The 10,282-nt window shown below is 52.6% G+C and overlaps 1 pseudogene; it reads right to left on the bottom strand.

The window, feature by feature from the left end:
- Window positions 1-3,339: 3,339 nt before the first annotated feature.
- LOC139181371 (small integral membrane protein 10-like protein 2A) lies at window positions 3,340-7,288 on the bottom strand (annotated as a pseudogene).
- Window positions 7,289-10,282: the final 2,994 nt, after the last annotated feature.

Genomic DNA, 10,282 nt, shown 5'->3' with positions numbered 1-10,282 from the left:
GTCCATGGGGTCACGAAGAGTGGGACACGACTGAGCGACTTCACTTTCATTTTCACTGTCATGCATTGGAGAAGGAAATGGCAACCCACTCCAGTGTTCTTGCCTAGAGAATCCCAGGGACGGCAGGGCCTGGTGGGCTGCCATCTATGGGGTCGCACAGAGTCGGACACGACTGAAGTGACTTAGCAGCAGCAGCAGTGTGTATACGTTAATACCATACTCCTAATTTATCAAGGGTTTAATTTCCAAAATATACAAACAAATCAGGAAACTCAATATAAGAAAATGAAAAAAATGGGCAGAAAAGCTAAACAGACATTTCTAAAAAAAACGACATAGATGCTAAGGGGATGAGAAGAGAGGTCTTGGGGCACAGAAAGGGAGTGGGAGGAATGGGTGTCAAGATGAGGTTGTAGAGCCTCTGCTTTAGCTATGACTGGGATTCCCAGGGTGACAGAGACTGGCTTTCTGTTAAATTTGACCTTGCAGAAAAGGCGCCCGGCAAGGCAAGGTCAAACTGCAGTATTTCGCAGGTGGCATGTACATGGAGATTTGCCATCATCATGAAGTCATAGAAAATGAGAAAACAGAAACATAGAGAAAATAGTCTACTGGTCTCAAACTATCAAAAAGAACTGAGAAGTTGCTTCCCTGGGGCCTGCACTACTGTGCCTGTAGGCCAGGAAACGGGTGCAGGGAGGCACGGTGCCATGCCCACATGCCCAGAGCTGGTGATCTGTGGAGCTGGAACCCACCCGGCCTTTCATTCCTGGGCTGGGGCTCTGCCCTCTGTACTCCTGGGTGCAAAACCCTGTTGTAGAGAGAGGTAGGAAAAGCAGGATGGAGAACACTCCACGGGGTCTGGGTTAAGGATGTGCACAACATCTGAATAAAAAATGCTTTAAAAAGTGCTCCGATCTGCCGTGGTATTCACCTGGAAACAACTTTCGATAAGACTTTCCAGAAAAATTGCCTCGAGAACATCGATGGAATTACCTTCCAGTTGTGTCTGGGGCATTCATTGGAATTCCTGCCACATGTGTCCTGACATTTCTTTTTAATCTACACCATGTAAAAATGCAATCTTTGGCTGCCAGTCTCTGGGAACTGGGAAAGTCACCTATGGCTCTGCTGCTCCGGGTGGCCAGGCTGCTCTGAGTTAACCTTGGACCTGGAGCTGGCCGTAGCAACGACACCCCAGATTACTTCCTGGGTACACGAGGGGTCGCATTCCTCCTGACTGAACCCTCCCATGAGCCCTGCACCTATTATGCTCTCACATGGTCTGTGTGGGCTCCTCTGTCTGGTCCATGGGTTCAGTGCTCAGGGCCTACTTTGGGGTCGGGCATGGAGAGGAGCCCAGGAAATATGTCTTGCCAACTGAGCGGTTGAGGGTCTCTGAAGAATCACCTTCCCTGAGGCCCTCTGGGTGCCACTGTGACCCCATTATCAGGGTGAATGTTAATGAGCTACAGGGGATGTGTGGCATAAATTGGGGTGTGGGAGGCAGGGGAAGGAGGGATTCCTGAGGAGACCTCGGATTTCTGGGTAAGGGGTGTTGTGGGTGGATGAGCAGTGGCGGTTGCTGCAGATGGACCCTGTGGTGGCCACAGAGAGGGAGGGCTGTCATGGCAGCCACTGAGGGAAGCCTCGAGAAGGGCTTGGTGACCAGGCAAGGGAGAAGCTGGCCTGAGGTAGCCTTGGGGACTGCTCTGCAGAAGAGGCAGAGGCTCCCAGGTTCAGCCTGGTTCCCAGTGCTGAGGTGGAACACAGCCTCAAGATAATCAGGAGCTTCTGCCACTGTCAGCGGGGCAGTGGGGAGTGAGATTGTCTCTGAGTGCACAGGGTTGGTGGGGGGGATACCCAGTGCCTTGGTGGGGAGCTGTGGCCCATGGAGGCCTACTGTTTGTGGAGGTTGGGAAAGTCGGTCATAGGCCCCAGGAGGCGCTCTGGCCAGAGGGGAAGCCCCACCGTGCTGGCTTTCATGGGTAGGCACTGTCTGGGCGTCTTCCTCCTGCCTGGTTGGGTGTGGGGGGCAGCAGAAGGGCTGGAATGGGCCTCCCTGGAGGGGCTGGGCAAGTGGGTGCAGGGAGCTGAGAGCTGGACGGGGTGCAGGGTGCAGGCTCAGAAGCAGCCTCAGGCCCAGGACAATCATGGGTGCCAAGAAGGAGACCCAGAGGCAGCGAGAACACTGGACCAGAAGCCACAGGCTGTGCCTGGGCCCAGATGCTGAGTCAGCCCTTAGCTCAGGGTGGTGGAAGTGAAGGAGCAGAGCAGGAGGTGGCAGGAAAGACACAGCAGGAGAGGTCTGGCTGAGACCAGAGGCTGAGGCTAAGGAGGGAGAGCAGACAATCATCTCTTGGGGGCGCCGAGGGTGCCCAGATAAGGGCTGGGGAGGCTGTGTGCTCTTCCTCCCTGCCTGGGTAGGTGAGTGCAGGTGTGGAGGTGGGGTCTGAGCTGGATCCTGGTCTAAGGGTGGGCAGAGTCAGGAGGCAGACAGGGAGGATGGGGAGCAGAGAATGAGTCCCTCCAGTGGGGTGACAGGACCCTCAGGGAATGTCAGGGCCAGGCCTTAAGATCTGCCAGTAGCTCAGAGCCTTGGTCCTGTCGTGGGACTCTGCTTAAGCACAGGTCTCAGCCACCCCACGACCTGACGTTTCTGTTTCTGTGCGCAGAAGAGGGCCCTACCTTCCTCCCTCTGAGGTGGGTGCTGTGCTTCTCTGCAGGCCTCCCTCCCACAGCCTCTGACCACCACCCCTGCTCCCTCTGCAGCAGTCTCGGAGTCCCCACCCCGGGCCCTGTGATGGGACAGCTTGAGTCTAAGGTGGAGGGAAGGGAAGCTGGTCTCTGGTCCCCAACGTTGATCTTCTTCAAAACGAGCACCAACCTGGCTGCCAGGGAAGCGATGGGTCCCTGCCACCTGCTGCTGCAGAGGGGCCTCCGGGTGACACAAAGTGATCTGCAGACGGTCCATTTCACCTCACCTACCCCAGCCCATCCTTGGGGTTCAACTGAATTAAGTGCTTTCTAACACCAGGCTTTAAAATAAAGAAAACGCTTAGCTGTCTGGTTATTCAAATAGTTTGTGAATGGGACAAACTGGGACAATCGCTTCATCTTAGGCCAGGCCTGTGCTGCTGACTTCTCATCATGGGAGCAGCGCTCCAAGTCAAGTCCTGTCTCAGAGCATCTTCTGAACAGGCCACCATCCCTGCCATGACCCCACCCACTTATAGCCCTCAGGATGCTCCCCTGCCCCAGCTTCTGGCCGCCAGAGTAGGGTGAGCTCACCCCCAGCCCCCCTCCTCCAAGGGGGCACCACACCAGAAACAAGAGGCCTCCAGTTTTCATTTTATTCAATTCAAAGAATATTTTTTATTAACTTAGACAGACACAAGATGTGACAACACTGGAAACAAGAACATTTCTCTGACCAGACTGCGCTGACTGGTGCAGAGTTCATCACACACAGAAAAGGAGCAGTGGTCTTATTCAGGTCAGTGATTGTGTGTAAGCTACACTGCCTGAAAACCAAACTGCAAATAAAGTGCAAAGACAGCAGCAGGGGCCCAGTCGGGAGATGAGGAAGAGACGGGAGAGCAGAAGCAGCGAACGACTCAAGATCAAAACGGTAAGAAGAGCAGTGGCAGGAGCACGTGCTGAGGACGTGTCCCCGCCCCTCCCACGGCCAACATCTTTGGGGGCGGACAGCCCCAGCCAGAGCCCCACAAGGAGTGGGGATTCTCTGCAGGTGACGAGGGGTCTCTGAGCCCGGGGCCCCTGAATCTCCAACACACTTTATCCACTTTGGGAAACAGCCTCCCAGGGCCCAGGCAGCTCCAACAGAGCCACGAGCCCGGGAAGGACAGGGAGCCCGTCCTGCACTGCACACCAGCTAAACAGCTCTGCACCCTCTGCAGCGCATAGTCACTTGTGTGTGCACAAGCAATCACACACTTGTGCACAGACACACACCCATTCACAAATGCACACTGACACGTGTATTCACACACACACACACTCACATCCGCACATTCACACACAAACATCTGTGCATTCATGCATCTGTACTCATACCCACACACTCATCCACACACCCCCTCACACACTCACACACTCAAGCCCTCATGCATGTGCATACATACTCGCACATACATGCCCACACACATCCCACACTCACACATGCACTCAACATGCACACTCACACACACATTCACACACAGGCATGCACATATTAAGTAAAGACCCTCCCTAGTGCCCTCCTCAGGCCCTCTTAGGCTGGCCCAGGAAGAGGCTGCAGCTGGGGATCCAGTCACCCAGAGGGTGAGATCCAAACTTGAAAAGGGCCCATTTACGCATCAGCCCCAAGGAGGCCCCTGGTCCTCCGCTCCTCTCCTCCCCTGCAGCCCAAGTCACAGTCTCTCAGAACTCCAGGGATGCAGTCCAAAGGCTGGCAGTCTCCCGGAAGTGGTCCTGGAGGGACACAGTTGGGGTGGAGGAGGGGCCACCAGGACCAGGGGTTTCCAGGCAACTTGGCACAAGGGAGGAAGCCATCAGCGGCCTTGCGTCTGTGGGAATCTGCGGGGGGCATGTGGTAGCCTGGGTGCAGCCTCAGGCCTCAGGGTGAGGCAGGCAGAGCTCTTCAGCCGGGCCCTGGGTGGCTGAGAAGGGCACATGGTGTGAGGCTCAGCCCCTGTGTCCCAGGGGCAACCAGGCTGCTGTGGTTCTTAGTCCCAGGAACTGAGGACCAGGACCGCAAGCAATCAGTGAGGGGGCAGACGTGGATGTGGGATGGGGGTGAGGGCCAGGGCCTCTCCCGGCTCCCCTCAGTGCCGCTCCTGGTGCACCAGTCAGCAGCACAGCCAGGACCGCTGCAGGCCCATCCAGAGCAGATGCTCCTGTGTGATCCTAGCAGGAGGGGCAGCCTGGAGACAGAGACATGGGGTCATGCATGGGTCTCAGCTCCACCCCACCCACTTGTATCCCTTCCCTCCTATTACACTCGGCCCCAGGAGCCAGCCAACACTCCTACCCAAACTGACAGGCCTGTGCCACTCAACACCAAGGAACCCCTGGTTAAGCCTTGCGTGGGGCTTGGGTTGGGGTGGGAAGGCCTGACTGTGTGTGAATACCTTGCTCCCCAGGGGTTCTGGGACTCATCTCTCCTGTGACCATCTCAGCTTAGACTGTCCCCTGGTTCTTCCCCGTGACTTGCCATACACCCCACCTTCCCTGCCACGGGCCTTTCTCTCTAGGTCCCTTGGGAGCCTGTGCTCCCTTCCCCCATCCCACTGTGCCAGGTCTCCCAGAGACTGGGGGGCAGGTGGGGAATTCAGGCCCGGAGGCAGGTTCAGCTCCCCCACTTCTGATCTATGTGACAAGGGCAAATGTCTCCCTTCCCAGAGCCCAGCAGGTGGGGAGAACAGAGCTCCACCAGAGTGTCTCTAGCACCATCCTTCCTCCCTCATGCCAGTACTGGATCACCAGGCCACCCCTCCCCTTGGGCTCTCCACCTGGAAGGCCCTGCCTCTCCTCGAGGGGTCAGTCCCTTCTCTCGGGCGCTCCCCAGGCAACTCTAGGGGCAGGGGTGCCCCAGGCAGGGATTTGATTCTCTTGACCACAGAAGGGGCAGTTCACCTTCTATAACACCAGTTCTTACAAGAAAAACATGGGGACTTGAGAGTTGCCTCCTCACCCAAAGACATCCCTGTCTCCCCAACTGTCGCCTACCCTACAAGCCTCTTCTCCATCTGCTCTCCCATCCCAGCCTGACAGCTGCCCTCCACTCAAGGAGACCCCCACTTTCCCAAATCCTTTGGGACACAGGGGCTGCTGGAGGCTGTCCAGGACTGGAGCAGCGCATTCTGTAGCACCAGGAAGGCACTGATAGGAGGTGGAGGGAGCGTGGCTGAGATGGGGCAGGGCTGGGAGGAACACGTCTTTCCCTCTTCCCTGTCCCCTGATGCAAAGCTTTGGAGGGTGGAGAGGAGCAAGATAGACAGCAGGAGCAGGCAGAGAGCAGTCCCAGAGACCCGCCAGGAGGAAGTCTTGTGAAGAGCTGAGAAAGAGACAGACCTGGGCTTGGGCCAAGAACACAACCATCCGTCCAGGCTGCCTCTCGAGGGGTGGAGGACAAGGGGGCCAGCATCCGCTCTCTTCCAGGGCTTTCCGGGCCTCTCCAGGGCCATTTCCCTCTATTCCCCTGTGTTCAGGCGACACTACCGGGGCCGTGGGCCGAGGTGATGGGCTGACCCTCGGAGATGCCCAGGCAGCTGCCCCTCATCCCCATCTTGGATATATGACAAGAGAGTCCAGAGGGCCTGCATGCACCCTGCCTTGCCTGCTCTCGGCCAGGCAGCTTTCCAGGCTGGTTTCCTCAGGTCCCTTCCTCATCTCCCCAAGCCACCCGGCAGCCTGGACATCTAGATGTCATGGCCACCACCTCCCTCCAGCCCGCAAGTCCAACCTCTGGCCTCCTACCTTTTCGGTCGGGGTCAGTCATTCATGTTCCTACTGAAGAATTTCTTCCTTCTGCTCCCCCCTTCGGCCAAAGTGAGGCAACAGGTCGGCTGCACTCAGATACTTTTCTCGAGTTCGATGCAAAGGGCCCGTTTTGAGAGTTTCAGTGCAGTTCGTCACCGGCCGCGAAGTGGCTGGCCAGAGCCAGGGCTCGGTGGCTGTGTCCTCGGCGGAGGTCTAGGGCTCAGAGGCCTGATCCGCTCCTTCCTCGTCCCCCGGAGCGTCCCGGCGGCCCCCGGCCCAGTGATCCTTCATGCTGACGCCCCTGCCGTCGCGGCCGGGCGGAGGTGGTAGCGGGCGTTCACTGGATCCTCACCTGCAGGCGCACGTTGAGCATCACCGAGGCCACGATGTAGAAATAGGGGAAGTTCATGCGCAGACGCTAAGCCAGGTCGAAGAAGGTGATCAAGGTGCGCGTTGAGCCCCTTGAAGAAGGCACCGTACGAGCCGCGGATCGCGGTTGAACGCGCCAGCCGCACTGCCACGCCCGACAGGGCCGCTGCCGCCGCCGCCGCAGACAGAGCCCCCGACGCCGCCATGGGCCCGGGCCGGCGCGGGCCCCGCGGACCGACCGCAGCACGAGCTGGCGGACAGGTGGACGCGAGGCCTGGAGCCGCTGGCCAACAGCAGTCGCGTCCCACCCCGCCCTGTTCCGCCGCGCCCCGCCTTCAGTCTCCCCTCAGGGGCTGGGCTCTCGATGACTCCTCCGCCACAGCCAAGGCCCCACCTGAGCTGCCTAGGGACAGCTCCGCCCCCTCGCCTGCACGCACATTGGCGACCGCCTGCGCAGCTCCGCCCCTAGCATGGCCCTGCCCCTTGTCGGGTACCACAGAGCTGCTGCGAACGACTCAGCCCCACCCCCGGTACCTGCCCCTCCGAGAAGCCCCGCCTCCTCCCAGACTCCTAAGAGAGCCGGCGGGCCTGAAAGCTTTTTTTGTCAAGTGCTGCGCTCCTGGGATCCTTTTGCAGAATGCGCTATTCTGCAAGGAAGGCCCACCCGGAGCTCTTTACCCGTTTATACCATCCCCTTTCCCTCACTGTCTCCGCAGAAAATCTGGCCAGCTAGCCACTGCACTTTTAATTCATGTTTTTTTCTGGTAACTCTGCACTGTGGAATTTCACCAAACCTACATGCTCATTTTTCCCCTGTTCATGTGTATTTCGTGAATGCTCCTTTACCCCCATTGTCCTTACCTTTCATCCCATGGTGATTTCTATGCACTCCTCTTCTGTCTTTGCCCTGGATGCTGCGCAAGGTCTTCTCAGCTATACATTTGCCCTCATTCATTGCTTTTTATCTGCTCTTGGGTTTTAAAGCCCTTTCGTGGTTTCATCTAATCTTTTTCTAAACCAAATCCAATTCAAAGTCCATGACATTTTCAGAATTATTGAAATGTGCTTGCTTCATTGTAGTCAGGACTTTTAAAAAGCCGTCTGCAAAAGTTGATTCATGAAGATTTCATCCCAGTTTTCACAAGGAGGGCTGGCCTAAGTTAATACCTTACTAATTCCTCTCAGAATGCCTGTTCACAGTCATACTGAATATCTCTGTGACATCTGTATAAATGTTTCAGAAACCCAGCAGATTCATATACACTGATTGAGCAGTTGTCCTGGAGAAGAGAGAGTTTGAGAGGCACTAGGTTATTGGATCACAACAATATAACCATGCATGAATATGAATGCATAAAAAAATCAGGGTAGATAAATGTCACATTATTGAACATCATTTACTCTGGTTAAGGAAGTAGGAAGAAAGACATACCTTTTGTTTTTCGTGTATATGTATGTATATCCATTTGTGTATCTGTAACTATTACTTGTATAATACAACAAAAATATTTGAAACAGAAGGGGCCACATGAATATAGACTTAAGCTACATAGAAACCTTTTTTTTTTTTTTTTTTCCTAGACTGGATCCTGCCTCATTCATGTGCAGAGCCTGTTCCCTCCAATCATTTCTGAAACCTCTTCTTGGCCACATCTCATTTATCTTTAGCATTTTATTTTGAAATAATTATAGACTCAGGGAAGTTGCACAAATAGCACAAAAAAGACCTTGTGCCTTTTACCCACGTACTCCAATGGTGACATGTTCTGTAGATGCAGTATAATATTAAAACTAGGAAACTGACACTGGTATATTACTCTTGACTAGACTACAGGCCCAATTCGGGTTTCTCCATTTTTCTAACCTGCATTAATTTGTGTGTAGGTGTGCCTGTATCGCTCTAGCAATTTTATCCCATGTCAGGATTCATGCAACCACCACTATGATCAAGATACAAAAATATTCCAACACCACAAAAGAACTGATTTGAGCCACCTCTTTGTACTTACTCAGCAACCCTATACATATTTTGTTAGAGTTTCATCTATTTCATTTCCTTTAGAATGGCTGTAAATGGTACTGTGTGCTTAATTTTGGTTTCCACATGTTCACTTTTCATATACAGAATGCAATTATTTTTAAAATTTATTTATTTGGCTGCACCAAGGTCTTAGTTGTGGCACACAGGATCTTCCGTCTTCGTTGTGGCATGTGGGATCTAATTCCCTACCCAGGGATAGAACCTGAGTCCCCCTGCGCTGGGAGATCAGGGTCTTAGCTACTGAACCACCAGGGAAGTCCCTGCAATTGAATTTTTAATGAAACTTTTTATTTAGAGGTAACTGTAGATTTACATACAGTTGCAAGAAAAAAATAGATCCCGCGTACATTTTACCCAATTTTCCACAGTTTTCCACATCTTTCAAAACTGCAGTATGGTGCAATATCAAAATCAGGACATTGACACAATCTACCGATCTTGTTCAGATTTCCCCAATTTACTTTTTCGTTTGTGTGTGTGTGTTTGTGAATTGTTCTATGCAGTTTTATCACATATGTGCATTCATGCATCCACCATCACAGTCAAGATACAGAACAGTTTCATAACTATAAGGATCCCTCATGTTGCCCTTTTTTTTGACCACACCCACTTCTCTCCTGTTCGCCTTCCTTAATGCTTCACAACCACTAATCTGCTGTCTATTTCTATAATTTAGTCTTTTTGAGAATGTTGTAAAAATGGAATCTTATAGGATGTAACTTTTGGGGATTGGGTTTGTTTTTTTTTTTTTTTCTTTTACTTTGGAGATTGGCTTTTTCACTCAGTCTGGGATTTTTTTTTCTCATTCTTCTTTGGAGAGTCATCCAAGTTGCTGGAAATGTCAAGTGTCAATAGTTCACTGCTTTTATTGCTAAGTTAGTATTCCTTCGCATGGTTGCACCAGAATTTGTATACCTCCTACCCAAGAAGGACACCAAGGCTTCCAGTTTGGAACGATTAGGGATAAAGCTGCTGTGAATATTTGTTCACTGATTATTGTGTGAACAAAATTTTCTCTTTATCTGGGATAAATGCCCAAGAGTACAATTTCTAAGCTGTATGGTAAGTGCCTGTTTAGTTTCATAAGACTCAGTTAAAATTTCCAATGTGGCTGTAACATTTTACACTCTGGGTCAGCAATTTCTGAATATATTGTTTCTCTACATCCTTGTCAGCCTTTGATGTTATCACTATTTTAAAAAATTTTAGCCCTTATGATAGGTGTATTGTGATATCTTATTGTGGTTTTAATTTATATTGGGGTTAGCCTAAAAGTTAATTGAAACTTTTTGGCTAACCCAATATTTCCCTTATGGCTAATAATGGCGAAAATCTTTTTATGTGCTTATTTTCTATCTGTATATTGTCTGTGCATGCATGCTAAGTCAC

Source organism: Bos indicus, chromosome X, assembly GCF_029378745.1.
Source record: "Bos indicus isolate NIAB-ARS_2022 breed Sahiwal x Tharparkar chromosome X, NIAB-ARS_B.indTharparkar_mat_pri_1.0, whole genome shotgun sequence".
Classification (NCBI taxonomy): domain Eukaryota; kingdom Metazoa; phylum Chordata; class Mammalia; order Artiodactyla; family Bovidae; genus Bos; species Bos indicus.
This window is presented reverse-complemented; position numbering and strand designations above follow the sequence as displayed.